This window comes from Ambystoma mexicanum, chromosome 8 (assembly GCF_040938575.1).
Source record: "Ambystoma mexicanum isolate Mex_15411 chromosome 8, UKY_AmexF1_1, whole genome shotgun sequence".
Lineage (NCBI taxonomy): Eukaryota > Metazoa > Chordata > Amphibia > Caudata > Ambystomatidae > Ambystoma > Ambystoma mexicanum.
This window is the reverse complement of record NC_090929.1, coordinates 946,880,096-946,900,224: the sequence shown is the minus strand read 5'-3', so window position 1 is coordinate 946,900,224 and position 20,129 is coordinate 946,880,096. Positions and strand designations below refer to the sequence as shown.

At 44.4% G+C, this 20,129-nt stretch overlaps 1 protein-coding gene across 11 annotated transcripts in view; it reads right to left on the bottom strand.

Moving 5' to 3' along the window:
- ZNF362 (zinc finger protein 362) overlaps nucleotides 1-17,280 on the bottom strand; it is a 392,486-nt gene extending 375,206 nt beyond the window's left edge. For 4 of the 11 annotated variants that reach the window (XM_069610840.1, XM_069610839.1, XM_069610846.1 and 1 more), the window contains exon 1: nucleotides 16,991-17,279. The gene's annotated coding sequence lies outside the window, so the exon portion shown is untranslated. Of the gene's footprint in view, nucleotides 1-15,594; nucleotides 15,619-15,884; nucleotides 15,907-16,990 lie in introns of those variants that run through there. The other 7 variants (XM_069610847.1, XM_069610850.1, XM_069610845.1 and 4 more) reach the window with 5 other exon arrangements.
- Between the last annotated feature and the right edge of the window lie 2,849 nt (nucleotides 17,281-20,129).

Genomic DNA, 20,129 nt, shown 5'->3' with positions numbered 1-20,129 from the left:
GGGGTCCCGATCCTTGGAGCGGTGTGGGCAAATATGAACTTGATCCTTGACAAAAACATGGCCAGAAAGTGTTGCCCCCAGACCCCAATCTAAAGCAGCCCGACAGCTCTTGTCCCACATGGAACACTTGAAACTGGGAGACACTTGGCACCTCCTACACCCCGCAGTGAGTACACATACTACTCCTCAGTGCATGATATGTCTTCACACATCGATATGTGTCTGATCTCTGGGTCAATGATAGGTAGAGTGGAAGAGGTTATTCTACCCGGCACACCGTCAGACCATTTGTCGGTGGTACTGATGCTTAAAACAGAGTGCCCTGATGTCTGGCAGTTCCTGGCATTTAAATCGGAAGCACTCCAAGATAGTGTTCAAGGCCAACATCAGGTCGGATATTGAGACCTTCTTTGCAAGTAATACAGTGGGTGAGCGGCCTCCAAGGTTTACATCAGGGGCATGACAATCTCCAGAGAGGCCGGGGTCCTGAAGGCTATTAGGGATGACCTACAAAGTTGCAAAATCAAACTTGTTCTTGGAAGTGGAGTACTCCTATCACCCAGACCCACAGGTACTTGCCCAAATTCATTCTTAACTGGAGAGCTTAGAAACACACGCCACAAGGGAGGTTTGTTACTTCTCCCGACCACAAGCAGCTAGCAAATATGGGAAAGGGGAAGAGACCTTGGTGACGCTGGCTAGGCTAGCTAAAGCAGAAGCCGGACGTACCGAGGTGGACTGCATCCTGGATGGAAGTGGCAAACCCCTTTTGGGCTGACCGGGAAATACTTTGTGTGTTCCGGGACTTCTATGGATCTCTGTATGCTCCTGGCCCTCCCCGCTGCCCCCAGGCTATCCATTCCCTCCTTGAGGGGATCCCATTGTCGTGTCTTAATTCCCAAACCAGGGAGATACTGGAGGCCCTCTCCCCCCCCCCCCCCATCTCCTTGGAAGAAATTCTGGCAGTAATCACCAACGTGTCCAAGGGCAAGGCCCCCGGCCCCAACGGACTCACGTCAGAATTCTACCAAGAACATGTCGCCCTACTGGCCCTGCGGCTTTCGAAGTATGGGTGGAGGCATTGCGCGTATCCATTTTGCCCGCATACCTTCAAGAGGCCCCCATACCATCCTGCTCAAATCTGAGAAACCAGGCAATGAGTGAGGATCCTTATAGGGCTCTCTCACTCATGAATGTGGACACCAAAATATTTGCAAAGGTACTAGCAAATAGGCTGCTCCCACTGATGCCCCATATGATCCACATTGATCAAGCAGGCTTTGTCCGGGGTAGGTCCACGTCGCTCAATAACAGGTGCTCATTTGTTGCGATGGCCAGAATAGATCCTGCAGCAGAAGCAGTCGCTGTAACTATCGATCCCCAAAAGGCCTTCAACATGGTCTCATGGGAATACCAATGGGTGGTGTTTGAGAAGATGGGTATAAGCCCTGTGATGCTCAGCTAGATCAAGCTGCTGTACACATGCCCATCAGCCATAGTGCTGGTCAATTCATGCGTCTCTGCCCCCTTGGTACTGGGGAGGGGGAATCGGCCAGGGCTGCCCACATTCCCCGATCCTTTTTTCCCCTAGTTGTCAAACCAATGGCAGAAATGATCCGTGCCCAACATGGACATCATAGGATTCGCCTTAGTGGGTCGTCCGAAATGGTTTCACTTACGCAGATGACCCTCAAGTGAACCTAGACCCTGTGCTCCAGGACATAATTCACCTGGGTGGTTTCTCCGGATTCATAATCAATTATACCAAACCGGAGATGTTCACCCTTACCAGTGGTACTAAAAAACCACAGTGCTAATACCCTCTCTGTTGGTAAATATCTGGGTGTGATGGTTTCAGGCACAAAGTCCACCTTACTGAGAGACAACTATCTAGCCGCTGAGGGTTATGCGACTAGTAAGCTGAACAGATACAGGGCACTCCCTCTCACGGTGGCTGGCAAATTGTCTTTGGTAAAAATGGTGCAAGTACCTAAACTTTTATATATATTTGCTAATGTCCCGGTCTGGCCCAGCAAGCCCTTCTTTACTAGGCTCTACAGGTAATGCACACAATGTTTATGGGAGTGGTCCATAAAAAGTGGACCGATATGACCCCCTCCTACGATGGGAGGGTTTGGGGTCCCACACCTTGAGTTGTAATGGGTAGCGGCTCAGGCCCAGTTTGCCACCCACTGGTTTACTGGTATGGCGAGACGCTACAAACCCCCCCCTCCCTGTCAAACTAGAGCACTTGGCAGCGGGCAGAGCTGATCTTAGGACGCTAAATACGGATCGCAAATACATGGATGACTGCCCGTTTGACCCGATGGCCTCCACGATACCAGCTTGGCGCTCTATTTTTGCTGCACACGGTACAGTACATCCATACTATAAATGGCTCCCACTGTGGAGATTCCATGGGCTCGGACCAACCTGGGACCACTTGGGTTATAAGGCAATGGCCGATATATTCCCGGATGGTAAGTTTGTCTCCCTGCTAACCGGGCAAGGAGGGCACTTTACTTTAAATAGATTTATATTGCGTAGCCATTGACCCTTGGGCTTAAGGGCACAACAAGAACAAGTCGTAACAAATAAGGACATGGAAGACATGCTGAGCGCGAGGCCCTAGGTTTACTGATGTCTTAAACTAGGCAACAGATGTGTCTACAGCTTTTTTTTTAAATATATCCAAAGATTCGATACAGCATAGTTCTAACGGGAGGTCATTCCTGACCTTCGGGGCGATAGCATAGAAGGCAGCTTTAGCTACCTTCACCGTCCTACATCTTGGGATAGTAAGAAGGTTCTGATGACTAAATCTTAATGATCTGGTGTGTGTGTTTTATTGATTAAAACTTCTTGTAGGTAAAAAGGCATTTTTCCCTGAAGGCATTTCCGAGTATAGGTAAGGATGCAAAAGAGAATTCTTGATTCAACTAGTAACCAGTGCAATGCGTATCTTGCAGCCGTGAAATGGTATCTACAGCCAAGCCTCTTCACCACCCTTACTGCTCCATTTTGTGATACTTGTAATTTGTTGCATATTGCTTGGTCAATGCCTGTTAAAAGGCTAGAGCAGAAATCAACTTTAGCCCCTATGATCGCTCTGGCAATTGTTTCTGCGTTTTTTTGCGATATAAACGGCCTAAGATGGGCAAGCTATTTTATATAGTAGGAGCAGGAGGATACCAGACTACTTACATGTGGCTGCATGGTGAGGTGCTGGTCAAACACTACCCCCAAAGTTTTAACCTTTTTCAGTGGGGAAATGTTTACTGCTCCAATTGAGAAATTCTCGCAGATGGGAGCCAACTTCTGTATCGTGTGAGGAGAGCCGATCACCAGTAATTCAGTTTTTTTCTATTAAGTGCTAACCTGTTAGAGATCATCTATGACTCAACTAGGAAATAGACCTTATTTAATCACTATAGTATCCACTTCATAGTTGCCGGACAGAGGAATGACACATTGCGTGTCGTCGGCATAGTTCATAAATATCACACGCTCATGAGCCAACTTGGCAAATAGGGGGGCAGTAAATATATTATATAGACGGGGCTATGTACATGCACCCTGTGGTACACCCATGGCAACATTGATGGGGGCATGCAAGCACATGGGGTGGAACTCATGGAGTATTATAGAATATGGGCGGCTGTGATGGCACAATGGCCGGATTTCCCGAATGAACCCCCTGAAACGGATGCCTTGATATACATTGCCAACTCCAGTGGTAGTCGGCGGCTACTCTCACCACTATACAAAATCCTGTTAAATAAACAACCAGCCACTGCCGGGCGAGTAGCAGCTGGTCTGAGGACGTGGGGAGTGAACTATCTGATGTGCAATGGAAGCGAATGTGTGCTCATACCAAAAATGTTTCTCTAAACTTCAGATTTAGAGGTATGCAATATACACTGCTGAATAGACTGTACTATGCCCCCTGAAACTTAGCAAAACGTACCAAACACCTGAACATTGTTGTCCTAGATGCTGCCGTGCCCCAGCTGGCCATATACACATGTTCTGGACTTGCAACCAGTTGCAGACATTCTGGAACTCTGTGTTGGACACTCTGTCGGAAATTGTGAACACTCCCTTATTGCACTCCCCTCTGGGAGCATTGTTCACTATGTGGGAGAATCTACCAAACAAGAGACTCCGATCCTTCTTAAATACAGGCTGTATGATAACTAAGATGTATACTGCAGAGATGGTAAGACACCTTCCCGCCCAATAACAAAGCATGGTTGGAATCACTCACCTGGGCACAAAACTGAGGAACTGTACACTGTCTTGTTGCCCCCCACGTCTCAACCCAGAGAGGTATGGGCCAAATTTAAGAACTACCTGTCCAACCTTACCCACAAGGCTTGAAAGTCTGTTGTAACTGTATATGTCGGCAATATACAATTTAGAGCAACTGTCTATGTTCACTCAATGCTCCTCATGTGGTGTGCATGCCAAACTGAAATCTTAAACTTGTAAAATCGTGTACAACATCTGACTGTAATCCAATATACTCTGGTTATGCTGCCAATAAATAAAAGTCAAAAAAATAAACAAGTGGAAATGCCAATACAGTCTCCGCGTCCTGACTCGCCACACTCGTTTTTACATTCAACGAGAATGCACACAAGTTGCTGGGATAAAAAAAAAAAAGTGTTCAAAGAAGTGGACAGACACAATAAGAATTATTTGAAACAATAACATCGAAAGAAATGACAGCAAGAATGAATGTCTTAAGACCCCGATCTACCTAAACTCCCAATTTGAAGCAATACCCAACACATTACAGTATTTATTCACTTTGTCTCCACATGGTATGAGTGTGTTCTGGACCAGTTTCAAAATACTGTATTACGTCCTTCATGAGCTCCTTCTCTAACCAGTTGCAAGGCATTTCCTTCCAGATGGGACTTTATTTGGTTCCATGTGAAAATATCCCCAAGAAAAATAGTCATGTGAAAAAGTAGGCAGCAAAGAGTTGTTTGAAAAAAAAAATCGTGATTTAATACAAGCAATGCAAAGAGTGAAAAAGTTGTCAGAAGTAGTGCTGCTGAAAAGCTTTTTTTAAAATACACAGTACAAGAGTGTAAAACCCAACCATCACCCTAACTACATTTCTAACCCCAATTAAAATCCTTATTCTACCTGAACCCTAAACCAACACCAACCCTTCAGCGCGCTACAACATTTTTTCACCAGCTCTCCACAAATTCCATACCACTTTCCTAAACCCAAATCCTTGCTCCAATCCTAAACTTAACCTTACCCGAACTGCAACTCTAGCATTTACCCTAACTCTTGCTCTACCCTAACCCCTACGCCAACATCACCAGCCTCCTCCAACATCCTCATCCGTTTAACACTTAGCCAAACCATTACTCTATTAGCATAGCCCCTATCCTAACACTTACCCGGACACTTGCTCTACACTAACCAAACCCCAATATCACAAGCCATCCAACAACCACCCTAACCCTTACCCAATTTTAACCAAACTCTTTACTCATACCCTCTAATCTAACCCTAATTTTATCCTAACCCTAAATAAGGCAGTAACAAGCCTACTTAACCCTAACACTTAACCTAGCAGCAATGCCTTTTTGGCTACTTTTCAGCTGCTTTTTTTGATTGTTTGGCCACTTTTTCACTGCAAAGGTATTTTACCACGATTTTTTCCAATGCTACATTTTTGTTGACAACTTTTACTGGATACGCTTTATTTCAGCCAGATAAAGATTGCTTGAGATCAGCAAGCTACACCTTCTTCACTAGTCGTTTTTTGGGCTCCATTAGCAAGAGGAAAGACGCTTTCAGAGGGGTCATTCTGAAAGGGACATTCTTTGGGGTGCAAAAAGTGGCACATATAAACCTCCCTTCTCACCTAACAGAGTACATAATTAGGAGGTCGTCAGGTATAGAGGAAGATTGAGAAGGTCTGGGGAAGACGGGAAGGTCGTTCAGGGTATGTTACTAAAGACAATGCCTCACAAGCACTAATCACTTAGAAGGGAAAGAGGTTTAATAAACTGATAGGATTCATGAACTGCTGCCAATGTGCTGATAGACAAGAAACTATAATAAACCACCAATCTGTAGAGTCTTTGAGTTTTGGAAGATATACATTTATTCTGAAAACTGCTTATCTGAATTTTCGTCATGTGGTATCAAATCAAAAACTACTGTTCAAAATCTAAAGAAATGACAAACCAGCACAAAGACTTATGGGAACACCCAAGAGCTCGATATATACTTTTCTCCATTGACATGCTGTTATCCAAGTCTCGTTCCCACTTGAAGATCTTAGGCGATTCCCTCGCCCTCCAACAGCCTGGCAAGGTTACGTTTGGCTCCAATCATAGCATTTGATATAAAAAGTTTGTCATATCGAGTTTTTCGGATCATCTGGGATGGGTAGATAGTGTTCGAGATACGCTCTTCTGAATTGCGAGCCACAGATTAGGACCAATTTAATTAGATTTTTAAGTTGCTTTTCCGGTGGTCCACTCTTACTACTCTACTCTGGTAAATCAAGATTAACTTTTATGTTTAGTTTCTGGAGCCACTCCACTGAAAGGGAGAGTACACAGATGAGGCTACCTATCCATCCCTTCAATTATTTTGCCACACTGATGTTCAATTTTCTCAGTACGAAAATGCATAACGCTACTGAAATTAACTGTGTGCATGTACTCGGGGTGAAAATATTCCAAGTTGCAGAATACTATCCAGGCAGAAATGTCACTCGCCACGTGCAGCACCGGTTAGTTCTCTGCGTTCACATAGCACACAATTACTTACTCGCCTTGAGTGAAAGATCAATCGCCAATGGCAGGGTTCGAAATTGCTGGGTACTATTTAACGCTTGCTTCTTTTATAGGGGAGCATAGTTAGCTTGATAACAACAGCTACTTGTAAATTCCCCAAGCCTACTGGTGCCAAAACACCATACGTATGCGACAATAACCGTGTGTGTTTGGTAAAGTGTGTGCAAAAAAAGCACGAGAACACACCCAGAAGACCTTTAAAGCATAATGTATCTTGCAAACATTTTTATTTGGAGGTTAGATTTGTGGTGCACTGTGTACTAGCTCCTGGTTCCCCAGAGGTAGTTTCTGTCCACAGAGTGATGCTGGGTAGTCATGAGCTGGCTTTAGCTCCCCATCACATTTTAATTTCGAACTCAATGCCCAGCAGGGAGGGCACGTTTTTGTGACCTGCATTACTTCGTAGTATAGCTAACCAAGAGTAGAGGCGATAATTTTGAATAAGAAATTGCATACCTGTAGAGAATATAAATGTGTGGATGCATCTCGTCTACTTATCCAAAAAAAGAAAGTTTAAAAAGAAAGCTGGTTGCTCAAGGCTGCTCTTCACATAAAGAAAGAATTCCATTCTAAAATCATGACCACCAATCGTTCTTCGAGAATCACAGGGAACGCACACGCATCTTGCACCTTTTGGAGACTTAGAACAAATGGTCCAATGTCAAAGATGGCCACCATTGACAAGAAAATGTTAATCTTTCAATGCTGTTGATGCACTTGCCATGAATGCACCAGAAGGTACTCCATCCAAAAATAACTGAAAACACGACCGTATCCATCATTCATGTACATTTAGAATTAAATAGGGGTGTCTCCCGCAATGTGATTTTTAAGCATTCAATACAATACAATTGTGCATGCTAATTCTAGACGTGACCTAGTAAACAAGCATTGTCAATGCCAACAGTTTGGCCTTTTCTTTAGGAATGGGAAAGGCACGGTCGTAGTGGTATTAATTAGGAGTCGCAAAATGGCGCAAGTACCTGGGCATCTAATAGCAGTGCCTGGAAAGTGCCCAATACTACACACAAGCTAAAACGGTTGTCTTTGCCAATGGTTTTTAACAGGACTTCAGTGAAGGACAAGCATAGTGCTTATAAATCGAGTGGCTGAAGGCAAACCTGGTTAAGACATTTTTATTTATATTACACCAGTAGCACCAATTATGTCATTCCCTCCCAGAAAGCTGCTTTGAACACGCTGGCAAGCACTCGATGTAAGGTTTGATGGGAATGCTTGATTAAAGCGAGCTCAAAGTGTTCTAACAATGAGGTGTTTTGGGCAGGGAGGAGCAGCAACTGTGTGGGCAAACACCACCTACGAGCTGTGCACCCCTCCTCATATGCCATTTGTCCCTACCAGCACTTAAATGCAATTGTTTTGGCTTATAGGTAGCGCAAGCACCACCTAAAAGGCCAAACAAAAAACGTGTCTGTCGCTAGACTTTCATTGTTAAAGTGCCTATTCAATATTTATTTCCGGTAAGCACTTCTTAGGAGTGGTTTGATGAGGGTCTGAAATGAAGAAGACAAACCACAAAATAAATATTGCCTAGTGGGTAAGGGTGTAGGGCTCTCTCAACCTGCTACCACATCATACAATCCATAAACTCCACGAAGATCTCAGTATATTAGATCGTATAACTAGTTTAATATCAGCGTGTAACCTTCTCTATACAAACTCCATTACTATTATTGCAAACCAGTATATTAATTATTTCCATTTTACACCTTGGACATAAGCAAATGCAGAGGAGTACAGGCAAGAACCAATGGATATGCTTTCGTAAATGGGAACTGGTTTGTGCCAAAACACTTCTGAATCTCTGCAAAGAGAGAAGCGGTCAGGGAAGTGAATATGTTGGTTAGTTACATGAGCTATGCAACTGCCCCATTACTTCTTTGCACCAGTACATATATGGGTAGGTATCAATCGCAGTGATAGGCACTATGCACTGTGAATCCCAGAGTTCGACGTCTACTGTCCTAATCAAGCCCACTTTCAAATAGTTCAGCAAGTGCATGGCTGATAGGTCTGTGAGCTCCTCCCACTTGATACTGGCTTTCTGTTCTCGTCACATGCCTCATTCTGCACTACATTCATATATCTTCTCACCTACACTCAAAGTAACTTTCGATGCTATGCTTAACCCTCCAATCATTCAACCAGTTCAGCATCACCATACTCTAGCCACCTCCCTACATCCCCATAAGAAAATCCAAGCATAACTCCTCTCTCCTAACCTTTGACCAATTCAAGACCTCACTCCCCCCACTTAATCTAACGAATTTGCATTTATCAAGTTCAATACTGAGCTGGCCAGCTTTTGACTACCACCATAAAGACTGCTCAATCATCCCTCCTGCCCCCACCTTCAAGCATAGATTGCAGCAGCTATCCAACAGTTGATGACAGCAGTGCAACTCTTTGCCCTCACCACTGCTCTCAACTCTTCCAAATCGTCCTCTTGCTTCTCACAAGCTACACCTAACCCTCCAGGCCATGCTTAACCCGTCTACACTTTTCTTGATGAACTCCTACCTCTCCACCGACAGCTTAGCTTCCCACATCTCCTCCAAAATCACAAAAATATAGGACATCTTGTTCACCCTCCTACCTCCAATACCTCACATGCCACCACTCTTATCTATCTCGCTTAGCTCCAACATCCCATGCCAACCAGAAAACCATCCTTCTTCCGGCCTACTCTCCTATTCATCCCTTTGAACAACAAAGAGCTTGATAATTTCACCTCTACTTCATCTTTAATCTAAATCTAGTGGAATCATTCCAGCCTACAAGAAGGTGGCTATGGCCATACCCATCTTGAAAAAACCTATTGCTGCCCCCAACAATTCCCTCTTCTAGGTACGTACTCTTCTGCCATCTTTGACACAGTCGGCTACTTAGCACTCCACAAAACTCTGATACCTCGTGTTAAGGACACCGTACTTGCTGGGTAGTTACCTCTAGAACCGTCCCTTCTATATCTCTTGAAGCTCTACCACCTAAAGTGGGCCGAAAGAATCACCCGTTGCCTCTCAACCACCCAGTTTTAAACACTTCCAAGACAGAATCCATCTTTCTACAGCCCCTCCCCCCCCCGATTGCAACCTTTCACTCCCATCACCTATCCCTTTACCTCCATCATCCAAGTCTTGCAATTTTGGCATCCTCTGGCAGCAAAACTCTGCTCAACCATTTCATCACTGCAGCTAGCATTAACTTTGTGTTATGTGTGCTTGCCTCATGTCCCATTCCCGGCATACACAACATAACATTGTACATGCTCAACTGAGAAAGAGCACTTTACCTCGTGCTTCCAAAATTCTGTCAGTGGTCACAGAAGTTGATGTTCGGCGAACATCCACTCAGCCATCACCCATGCAGCAGACAATCGCCAACCTCATCACTACACACAACCTTGGCGTCATCTTCATCAGAGACCTGGCTGACACCCACCTCCACCCACATCCTAGACATCCTTGTGCCCGACGGCTACAGCATCCAACACAGAGACCGGCCTAACAAGAAAGGCAGAGGCCTCGTAGTCATCGCCAAGACCACGTGGCTTTGCACCAGACTTGACGTCAACAACATTGGCTCCTTTGAAGTCCTCTCCTGCCACTTCCCGATGGACACACCTTCCGTCTCATCTACAGACCACGCAAACCCAACACCCCCTTCGTGAGAGACTTCAGCGACCTGGTCACCACCATGTCCCTCACGCATGCCAACAACATCTTCCAAGGCATCAACCGCCCAGGCAACAAGGCCACCAAACCGTGAAAGGATGCTCTTCTCGGCCTTCTCAAGAGCCTTAGCCTCGCGCAGCAGACGAAAGACCAAGCACACAAGAAAGGTAACATCCTCGACCTAATCCAGGGCATAACATAAGCAGTGTTGCATAGCAATTTGCGATGCACTTCAGTAGGTTTGGTAATTAAATTGGTACTTGTGTAGCAAAGCTAGCTATTTAAGTTACCCTGTTCAACGAAAGCACAGCTTGCCCTGCATTCCTCTCAGGTCTCTCTATACCCTCTTTTCACTGCATCCTCCTTGATATTATCACCCTGCTCCTTTATACAAGCTATCCAGAAAGTTAGATGGTCGCAAACAACAATATTCTACCTGGTTTGCCCAGTTCACTACGTGCCAAATCATCCGCTTTTCTTAGTCTCATACTTTCTTTCCTCTTACATAATGAATACACAAAGCTAACTAGATGTTTAATGCAAAGTAGTGATCAATTGTTGTATCCAGTCTGTACATCTACAGACCTACTACACTAACACACTGTAGTTAGACTCTAGAGCTCGCTTAGATTAGCACCGGCAAGAGAGCTGGCCAAACTGTTTTCAGAACCTTGTTATATCTATTTTTTTGTTTGTGTCTATAAACACAGCTAATCTTTTACATTTTACAGCTATTCATTTAGGGCTTGCAGCCTTTTTGTTCACTCTCATATAGTCTAGTAGATTTTATGAAGCCGAGTACCATTTGCTGTGGACGTTTGACTTTCATTTATTATTACTTTGTTTGCATTAAATGTCAAATAAAAGTACACTGTGCATGGGTGGCACAGGGTGTCAAACATAAAAGGGGGTTTGTGGTGAAATGCACCATTTTATAGAAAGCACATCTAAATATGTTGTTACCTGCTGCCATGGGTCAAGTGCATTTCTCTTATGTAGAGTAGGTAAACTAAGTTACTCAACCTGCAGGTCTGTTTAAAGTAGTTGCAAGGCTGGACACATCTCACTGATTAAGCGGTACACAAACCTGCTTGTTACTCTTTTTATGTCGTGGGTACAAACAACTTCAGGTGAAATAAAAAATATTAGTACAACATTGCTAATCAAATAGGTTTGCTAATCACAAACATTTTAATTAGCAAACTCTGCTAATCCATTTTTGAAAACCAGTGTATGCCTTGTAATCACTGCACGGTCTTCCCTCCACTACTTCTCTACTCTCCCGCATGACTTATCTGACCACCTAGCCGTGCCTTTCAACATCCTACACACCACCCCAATCAAGCATTCCCAGTAGAAACCCAGCAAACAAACCTTCAGGTCCTTCAAGAACTTCCCAGCGGAAGCCCCCACAAAAGACCTTGCCAACCTCAACCTTCCAAGGACCGAACACCACCAGCCGAACTGCAACTCTCTACTAGAAGCACTCAACGCCACCCTCTCAGCCTCCACCGACTGGCGTGTGCCTCTGAAGCAAAGCACCTACATACCGAAAACGTCAGCACCCTGGTATATGCAAGAACTCTAACACCAGCAAGAGAGTCATCAGGAAACAAGAGAAAACCTGGTGCCACTCCAGGACTGCCTCCGAACTGGCGCCTAAAGGAACTGCGAGAAACCCACTGACAACTAATAAGTCCTCCTACTATCAGAACACCATAGCAGAAGCTGACAACTAAAGCAGAGCCCTCTACACATTGGTCAAGTACTGCGTCAACCCAATACCAGCCCCTCTCGTACCACATTCCATTGAAAAAAACACTGCCATCAACACCTTCTTTGACAAAAATCAGTAAGATTCACCAGCACACACAACAGCTCTGCATCCACAGATACACCTCACCAAATTTCCTTACCCTAGACAGCATTCAAGAATGTCTCGACAGAGGGCCTGGTAGAAACTCTGGCCACACTCAAAGCCACATCATATACAGACAACATCCTCAAGACCTAAATCAAGGCACCTTCCCTTCAACCCTAGAAACAGGACAAATCCTCCCTATACTAAAAGAAACCCACCCTGGATCCTGACAACCTAGGTAACTATCGCCCCCATTACCCATCTTCCCTTTCTAGGTAAGATCATAGAGAAAGCAGTAGCCACACAACTGCAGCAACACATTGACACCAACAATCTCCTACGAATCCAGGTTCAGATCTGGATGCAGCACAGAGACAGCAACCATACAGGTAGTCAACGACGCCCTCAACATCCTGGACAGCCACCCCTGACTCCTGGTTCTACTTGACCTCTAGCCCACAGTAGACATACCAGGGACTTACGGACACCCTACATGGGCGCGTGGGGATCAACAACGTTGTCATATGCTAGTTCAAGTCCTATCTCCCCAACCGCTTGATCAGATGGACTCCTCTAGATTGCCAATGCAACCCATTACCTGTGGCGGCCTCCACAATTCCATCCTCTTCCCAGTGATCTTCAATCTATACATGGAGCCACCGAGGGAGGAAATGGGGGGGGGCTGGAAGAGTCTTACCCACACACAGCATCCACAAATACGCAGACAACAGCTATACCTCAAGATCGACTCCATCAAGGACATCCATAACCTCAAAACCTGCCTCTCCACCCAGACATAGACCTGGCTATCAACCATGAACTCTGCGGGCTTCAAACCCGAGCTCAGCCACTGTGCCAAATCCATTGGGTTCCACATCAACAAACCCCTCTCCTTCAAAGGGCACATAGCTAGGAAAACTCAGAGCTTGTTATCAGCTCTCCCTCCTGCGGAAAGTCAAGTCCTTCCTCCCTCCCTCCTGACAACTTTAGATCCACAGTTCAATCACTGGTCCCATCCCACCTGGATGGGGGTAATGCACTCCTCAAAGGCCTCCCGTCCTCCCCCCTTGTCCCCTTGAGAATTGTACCACACGCTGCCGAACACCTCATCAAGGGTCTACGCCTGGCCCTCATCGACCTTCAACAGCTCACACTGCAACCACAAATCACTTTCCAGTCTTGATGCATCATCTAGAAGGCATGATGGGGCGCTTGGGGACTAGGCATCTTCACGTTTCGCTCAATTTACCCCTGGCATTATTCTGAAAGATTAAACCGCAGAAACTGATATCATACCAGGAGACAATCTACAAGTCATAAGTATACGACAACGTAGACCAAATCAGCAAGTTACATTTTGTAGAGGCCTTAATAAATGAGACAGAAAAGGGTGGCAGGGACACACTGAAGAGGCACCCCTCATCATATTGGTCCATTTGTCAAAGTCTAGCCGTTTTATCCTGTCCCACAAGAATGAGGGAATTTACTAGAGAACAGCGCTCCATCCCCATGGCACATAAACAATTGCATGCATGCTCCATGATAGGGTCAGTCACACAAAGCTTGCAAATAAAATGAAAAGTAATGACAATCAAACCCAAACAGTGACTTAAGAGACATTGATCACTACAATTGGAGTCCAATAATTAAAAAACCAGCGCAGGTCATGCATGAGACCCGCTGAAAGGCAAATTCCATTTTGGAAGACGTGTTGCCAATGAAACGAGAGGAGTGGCGTCGGGGGGAAAAAGAAAAAAAAAAAAAAAAAAATCAATATTCAGCCCAGATTCTTTTCAATGGCTGTTTTCAGTTCTTACAATCTAAACGGGGAAGTGCCTTTGAAGAAAGCTCACCAGCACAACCCATCTTTTAAGCAGATAAGCTCTATTCCCACTGCAATGTGAATTGAAGATGGTATATATGTTGCAACAATAAATAAGCACCACAGTTGAATATATATACACACACACAAGCAAACTGAATGTCCTGCATGCCTTTTCCAATGTGGGTTCATGTGGTCCAGCCCATGGTACGAGGTAATGAGGCACCTCATCTTTTCCCTCTGTCCTTGACCCACCACCTATACTCAGCTGGCTCTGCTACTGCAAATGCGTAAACTACATTTAATGAAAATGTGAGAATGCGCAGCCATCTGCTGTTAAAGCAAAAGGCAAGTCAAATTCCTGCCTGCACAAGACATACTTGAAATCCTCCTTTCTCCACCCCGATTTGCTCAAGGCAAATATGGTTCAACCATGCACAGGCATGTGCTGGGACAAGTCACGACACACCTTACCCAGGGCATTTGCTTCATCTATACAGTTTACGATTCACACCTTAAAATAAGAATATGAGCAAGGACTGGGTGGGAGGGCTGCATAGCTCCACGTCAGTAATAAGAGATACTGTTCAACCCACCCAACTTAACTATGTAGGAACCACCCCTTCCTGCCAATGGTCCAAGGATGTGTGACTCTAGAAGCAAAGTGCATTCTTGTCATAACTACATCGAATGTTCTTAAGGGTTATTCGGACAATACGTCCCAATGGTCACACACAGCACCTACTCTAGCTGAATATACACAGTCAACTTCAGGAGGACGAAACCGAGAATGCACTCCCCCCTCCCCCCCCCCCCATTGTGCAGCCACGGGCATGTCTTCTGGAAGTGACCCCACTGTATGCAGCATACAGCCAGATTTGATGGAAGAGACACAAGAGTGTACATGTAAATGCAGTCTTTCTGCGTGCAGGAGAAGGGCAAATCCGGGTTGGTGCAAGACATACGAGGTGGAACAAGACTGTAGGGCACAACCAACCTGGATTACCCTCGTCTGGTGGGGCATGAGGAAATGTGACCAAACCATCTCCTCACAGGACCATCACCCTTAAGGGCAGGGCACTTTCAATGCACGCTCTTCGCATTCACAAAAATAAAGATAACATCTCCACAACCACACAAACCACCTCTCACCTTCTACAGGTGCACGGAACCCCCTTACAAACATTCTAACACCAAGCCAGGTATAAGCACTGAGCTTCCCCAAGAAAGGACCCCAGAAAATACAACATGTATACATCAACATCGCTTTGGGGTAGAAAACGGAACCACTATGTTCCTACGTCATCTGCAGCCAGCGGTGGACACAAACAGGCACTCTTCACCAGAAAAATGCAGGATTCACAAATAAGAAATGTGTACCTTTAGCCATGGTTTACACGCTGCTACATATATCTGCAACGGTGCGTGCCCACAGTGCATACAAAATGACGGCCAGAATGAACAAAGACACAAATACAACATTAAACATACACACCATTCCAAACGCTGCGCAGTTTACACTCTCCTTAAGCTAACCAACACCTAAAACGAGTACCGATCGCAGGCAATAGCTTCAATGACAGTAATCTCAATGAAAACTTTTATTTCTATTACAAGATAAGAAAACTGAAATAGAAAAGGGGAAAACATTTAAAAACCACAGTGCTTACAGTTAAGGAGAACTTTCAAACCGGGCATGATTTTAATGATTATCCGATTCAGACAACATTACTGATGAAATCTTTCTTTCGCCCTCCCTCACCCGCCCTCGCATAATCATGAAGAAAAAAAATTCTAAAACAAGTTCACCCAAAAAATAAACCTCGTCCCTTCGAGGTGGCCCCTTCTCTGCCCTTCAAGGGTGCCTCTCCCACATTCTCAGACAGTCTTTATTAAAACGTGTAGACAAAAGAAAAACAAAAATGGCAGCCTCAGCTTATTTTTAAAACAGGGCACAGCGAGGGAGACGCCATATTCTGCAGATCCGCACAAAAAAGGACGAGGGAAATCCTAAAGGGGGAGGGGAAGCGGCGGAACAGATCGACAACACCCCAAAAATGTATACATTTGCAAAAAAATCCGATAACAATTATAAATCCACCAAGGAAAATAGACCAGATACATTTTACACAAAAAAAAAATCGAATACAATATTTCGAAAATAATCCGGCGCTTCCCCAACTCCCCCAGATCATGCACGCGTTACTCATTAAAAAAATTATATATCAAATAAACATTTCGTGGTTCTATCTAATTGCAAGAAATCTGGTTGCAGATGGAGCCGCTGTGCTTCAAGATCCTCCCTCCATCGCCCAGGCTGCTGGATTGTAATTGCAGCAGCAAGAAGTGAAGAAGAAAAAAAAAGCGAAGGGGAAAGGAAAAAAAAGGCCATTTTTTTTTTCTTCTCAGCACCGAAACCCAAAGCGTGCAATCTGCAGTTTTAGGACAAGCGGCTGGAGGGAGCGAAGACAGAACATACAGAGAAATGCACAATAAAAACGGATACAAAATGCATCTTATTCACTTGGAATGCAACGAGATGAAAATAACATTTTACAAAAAGCAGGGCGCGTGGAAGGAAAGTAAAGGCAACTTTAACAATCGACAGGGAGGAAGGAGGAAAAAAAAAGACCCGTTTTTTTTTTAAAACGAAAAAAACTAATCCCTCTTTCCATGCACGCTTTTCCCCCCTCCCTCTTCTTTTTTATTTTTTGCATTCATTCCCAGAGGAGTTTTGAAGAGCAAAGGAAGACAAAAAGGTTTTGCATATACAGACCTGGTTTGTGCAATTGCAGCTTTTTGGGGGGAATGTGCACATTCAACGCGAGCAAAAAAAAAAAAAAAAAAAAAAAGATTGGGGGATGTTCTCTCTCTCTCTCACTCTGCCTGGCTTTGCTCTGAAGACTTCAGTTCAAACCTTCCGGGTCGCCTGCTGTTCACTTCTGGGTCCTGCAAGCAAGCAGGAGGTTTGATTTCCAAAGAGCTTTTGACCAAAAGCAGTCCCTTCTGTCTGCCCAGTACACAAACCCAGGAGAGGAACCGAAAACCTCATTTACAATGATATTTCCTCAAAGCATTTTTCACTCTACCCCTCCCCCTTTTTTCTCTCTCCCCCTCTCTCTCCCATGGGCCACCTCCCCTTTCTCAATGTTCTGGGAGTCTCCCTCATATACATGTTTTAAAACAATACTTTAGCTCTTTGCAGTGTTCTGATTTCTGGAGATTGGGGCAGACGTGCACGGAGGGTGAATATATTGAAGCGAAGGATCTCGTAGGCAAATGTTTAATTTAATAAAAGGGGAGCGAGTGGGGTGCGTTTGCAGGAATGTGCCGAACTAATTGCAAAGCATGTACGGTAGGTGTGCAGGGGGTGGAGACTTAAGTTCACATGGTTTTGGGGTGGGTCGAATGAACTTTATACTTTTCAGTTTTAAGAGAGGCTACTCTAGTAAGCAAAATAAGTGACAGATGTGAAAAATATAGGTTATAAATAACGTTATCTTTAAAAAAAAAGGTGAATAGTTAATGTTGCATTTGGTTATGTGGTGGAAGTAAGAAAATGGATGTTAGACCAGCCTTTTTTCAATCCCAGTGAAAATGTGTTTATAGCTGGAGCGGGTGAGATATCTTGGTGAGTGCATGCTGTACATGTAGGTGACGGGGTGACATACACACACAAATGACTGATTGCAAGAGTGCAGCTCGGTATATGCCAACGTTCTGAAGATTGTAACAGAAATTAATTTCCCTATGGGATGCATTTGGGTTAGAAATATTTTAGGTGGGAGAAAGTGAAAAATCAGGAGTGTCCAGCCTAAATTGGCGGGGTTCGCATGTATGAAGCTGCAGTGTATGAATAGCAGAATAAGGGGTGCACTACTGTTATCACCTAGTGAGCTTGGATGAGTACCTGATGGCCCACTATTGAATCCACCAGTGTTTCATCAGGGACACAGCTCCAGGTCACAGAGCTCTAAACTCACGCTTTTGGTGGGGGTCACCCGCCAAGCCTCCTGCACGCCCATTCGTTTCAATGGGCCTCTCACCCGCCAAAAAATAAAATCGGGTGCTTTCACCCGCCTTTGCAACACAAATGGTTGAGAGCTATGCATCACAGCCATAGACGACAATAGCCTACCCCCAGCCACACAGAGGCATGTGTTATGCATTATAACCTCTTTACTCAAAACTGCCAATGACTCCCATGTCTGTTCCGCACCCCTTCCAGTCTGTAGGCGTTTATCCAGTCCTGTTTTTTTCTTTGCATTCTGGGACTTGTAGTCCGTGTTTTCTAATGGCAAAAGTGGAACTATTGAAGTCCCAGAATAAAACAATAACAGGGCTAGATAAGCACCTACTGATTGGAATGGGTCATGTTGGCACGTATGCCAGTCAATCAACAAGAAAGGTTTTCCACAGACCCAACATAATCCCAGGATGTCCTGTACTTCAAATTCTTGATTACTCAGTAAGGACAAGGGAGCTGGTCGTACAGGTAATCTAGTTTAGTCTTGGACCTTCTTGAGTAGGGACACATGAAATAAGGCGTGAATATTCCAAGTAACAAGTAACGTGAGTTTCATGGTGATGGGATTAACCACTCCAGCTACTTTATACGAGTTTACATACTTGGGCAGTAGTTTCTGGAGACCAAAAGAGGTAGGTTCTTGGTGAGCAAACATACATGTGAACCTACAGCGTATAATGGTGCCTCGGAACAGTGTTTATCTGCCTGGATTTTCATCCCAGCGTGTGCATCCTATAGGTGTCTTGCCACCTGTTCCTGTACCATGATTAAACGGGTCACCATATCGTACTTAGTTGGGGACATGATAGCTTGAGGCAGGTCTACAGGGAGCATTTGGGTAGGGATAACCAGTATAGCAGAACAATAGGACACAAACATGTAGGAATGTTGGGAGTTGTAGGTGAATTCTGCTAAAGACAGGAACGTAGGCCATTCCCCTTGTTGTTGGAGACTAAAACATCAAAGGTTTTTCAAGCGTTTGATCAAAAAGTTCAGTCTGACCGTCCATTTGCGGATGATAGGTGTTAGGTAAGAATTGCTGTAGTAACACTGTGTGTGACTACACAACACTTATCTGCTTGGTATTAGGTAACCCACCTTTTGGTATAGGCCTGTACTACACAAAGTGGTAGTGTGACTGAGCAGCCAGGCTTATCTCAAGAGAGGTAAATGTGAGCTGTAGCAATGAAATTCGCAAATACAAGTAACATTTACACTCAAGGTTTCAGTTATAGTTATAATTATTTATTCAACATCAGTTTTTAAATAAGCATTCTTTAAAAAGGGCAAGATATGTAACAATCAAAATACTTAAAAATAATTTTCCAGAATCAACATAAGTTTAGTGGATACTCTTTAGAGATGCTTTTTACACACTTCCTACACCTGGAGGTGACTTTGTTCGCAAGGACAGTAATGGCATTTATATATCACTAGTTATACTTTGCAGATTCTGAGGTTGCACAAAGGAAAGCTTAAAGGAAGGAAAACGGTTAAACAGGTTCTCAGGGCAAGCAAGTACACTTAAATCTTCCAATGAAGTCTAGACAAGCCTTTCCCAGCAATAACAGTCTAAAAACAAGTTACCAACTATGAGGGACAGAAATATCAAAGTCAATGGACTAAGAGAGTCTGCAGGGAGGCAGGGCAGTGAAAGTCAATTGGCGCACAGTCTATGGAGCAGAGTCTCTTCTTAGATGATAAAAGGCTTGCACAAAGTTAGAGTTTTGTAGAAATCTCTTGTAGGGTCACAAGCTCTTACACTTGTGAAAAGCAGAGTTGGAATCAACTCTAAGGTAAGCCAATGCAAGTCTCAACTGAGAAAAGCACAGCTCAAAAAGACACAGAGGTAAGTACCCCAAGTCTAAACAGTACCTCTGGTTTGAAG